We start from the raw sequence: 2,597 nt of genomic DNA on the forward strand, positions 1-2,597 counted from the left end.
TCCCAAGTTGTCCTCCTACGTCCCAGTGTTCCCAAATCCCAGGGTCCCAGGGGTCAGTCCCAGCCCCCCATTTACCCAAGGGGCTGGAGAAGGGCCAGAGACAATTCTACTTAGAAACCCTTGGTCTGAGGCTGGCGTCATCTCTGGGGGAGTCCCAGAGGGAAAGGCTGGCCTGGGAGGTGAGAGGCACTGCGAGATGGCAGTGCTGGGAGGTGAGGGGCACTGGGAGCTGGGGGGATCTAGCTTTGGGGGGCTGTTGGAGGATGGTTTCATGCTGGAGCAGTGGGTCATCACCGTAGGGTTTCCGGCTGTCAGAGGCGCACTGCCCGTCCCCCTCACCACCCGCAGATGCCTGGGCCCTTCCATGTGCAGCTGCCCCTTGCAGGAAGCTGGACTGATGCCGGGGAAGGTGGCTGGATCAGTGCCGGAGGCTGAGGCGACTCTGTGCCAGCGTTAGGCTTGCTGCCAGGGCTGATGTCTCTGCCAAGCCTGGCTTTGCCCTGGGGGCTCTCGGGATGGGCAAGGAGGAGTCCTGGGAGGGATAAATCGGCCCCTCGCCTTCTCCAGCTTCACCCAGCACTCGCCACACTGCAGAGGAAGATGAAGGTCGCAGCGCTCAGCGTGGCCCTGCTCTTCACCATCCTGCTCTGCACCCCGGAAGATGCTCAGGTGAGTCCCCACTGCCACAGGGAGGGCCTCAAGGCTGGGGATGGGTCTTGGCTGCAGGACGTCAGCTCTCTTGCAGAATGAAATTGCAGTGGTGAGCCTGAAACCCCTTGACATGGCCTCTCCCTCTCCCAAGCAAGGAGCTCCTCCAGGCTCCCCTGCACCTCCAGCCCTGGGCAATGCAGCTCTCTCCCTCCCTCCCTCCATCTGTTCCCCCCTTCCCCCGCAATTAAACTTCCAGAGCTAGAGTTCCTCAGAGAGTGGTCAGACCTGTCCCTTCCCTGGGAGGGTTCACTGTAAAATCCTGTGAGGGCTTTTCTCTTGGTGCCCCCACATCTCTCCCTTTTGGCCTTCCCCATCCCATCCTTTTGTCCCCCTCAGACATGCCCTCCCCGGGATCTCCTCCGTGTCCTATCTAGGGTCCCCAAATGCCCTCCCACTGATCGTTCCCAATGCCTTTCTTTCAGTCTTCCCCCTCAGTCCTTTGCCTTTCATCCTGTCCACTGTGGTAGTGTCCCCGGATCCCCTTCCTTGAAGTCCCACTCCCAAACATTCTCCCAGTCCCCTTCGTTTTGTCTTCTGCAGTCCTCTTCCTTCTGCCCCCACCAACCACCTCGCTTGAACTCCCCCTATCTCCTCCACTTGAATTTCTTTACGCCTCACTTGCGTCCCACGCAGTCCTGTCCATTCAACACTCCTAGCCCAGTCCCTTGGGGTCCGCTAATTCACCCCAGTGCCCTGTCTTTGGGTGCCCCCCACCCCCATCAGCTTTGGAGACCCCGAATTCCCCACGCTATCCGTGTCTCCATCCCCACCCCTGGTCCCTGCCTGAACAGGTATCCCCGGTGAAACTTGGAGGAATGGGGCTGGGGGGAGCAGAAGGGATTTTCCCCCTCAGACCAAGGGGAAGCCATGGGCCTGGGGGGACTGGGGACACCTATGCCCTACCCACAGCCCCACCAAGGTCCAATCCAGACCACCCCTTTCCTCTCCTTCCCTAGGCATTGTTGGAAGCAAGTGGAAGTTATAGCCTGGACGTAAGTAGTCGGATGGACTTGGAGGGCATCCAGTCTGGGGAATAGGAGGGCAATTTGGTCCTCCCATCCCTTGCTGGGACTGGGGACATCTCAGTGACCAGTGAGGTCTCATGGTCTCTCTACAGGTGGGGTCCAAACTCGGGCGAGTGAAGAGGGCTGAGGTAGGTACGATGAGTTCTGCTGGCCCCAGACCCTCCCGTTGCATGGCCACGACACTCCAGAGCATCCCAGCATAGGCCCCAATAGACCCCACTGCAACCCCAGAGAACACCCTTGCACCACAGTGTTTTCCCAGGGAGGCCCCTTTCCCCAGGGCCCCCATTGCGTTCCCATTCATCCCATTACAAGCCACTACACCCCAGGATGCCCCAGTACACAGCCACGCACCCAGGTGGGCCCCTTCCCCAGGACGCCCCCTGCTTTCTGTGCACCATCATGGAAACTCATGTACCCCATTTCTCCCTGGAGGCACCTTCCCCAAGGACCCCATTGCTTTCCCCTGCCTCCCACTCCACCCCAGTGTACCCAAGCATGTCCCCCCACCACTAACCCTCCCTTTCTCCCCAGCCCCTTCTGGCTGACCGGGTGGTGGAGCTTGTGCGCCGTAGAAGCGTGGCTGCAGCTGTTCATGTCTAGGTGAGCAGCATCAGCCCCGCAAAGGATCCTGGGCCCCAGGGGATCCCTGAGCCCTCTCGGGTGGGCAGAACTTGGGTATGGGAGAGGGAAACAGAGGGGACTGTCCATGATCCATGTCTCAGGGTGAGCTGGACAGAGCTGCCCCCATGCCTTTCCTGGCACCCAGTGGGGCTCTACAGGCCCAGAGGGTCACCGTGCAGGCCAGGCAAGGGCTCTGGTGCCATACAGACCCCCAGGATCACCTTGAGGGGTGGGCAG

At 60.5% G+C, this 2,597-nt stretch overlaps 1 long non-coding RNA gene across 1 annotated transcript; it reads left to right on the forward strand.

Moving 5' to 3' along the window:
* Positions 1-545: 545 nt before the first annotated feature.
* On the forward strand, positions 546-2,334 carry LOC142076347 (uncharacterized). The gene is made up of 4 exons (XR_012671149.1): positions 546-669; positions 1,668-1,703; positions 1,829-1,864; positions 2,271-2,334. It is a non-coding gene; the product is annotated as an uncharacterized LOC142076347 (long non-coding RNA).
* Positions 2,335-2,597: the final 263 nt, after the last annotated feature.

Source organism: Calonectris borealis, unplaced genomic scaffold, assembly GCF_964195595.1.
Source record: "Calonectris borealis unplaced genomic scaffold, bCalBor7.hap1.2 HAP1_SCAFFOLD_44, whole genome shotgun sequence".
Taxonomy (NCBI): domain Eukaryota; kingdom Metazoa; phylum Chordata; class Aves; order Procellariiformes; family Procellariidae; genus Calonectris; species Calonectris borealis.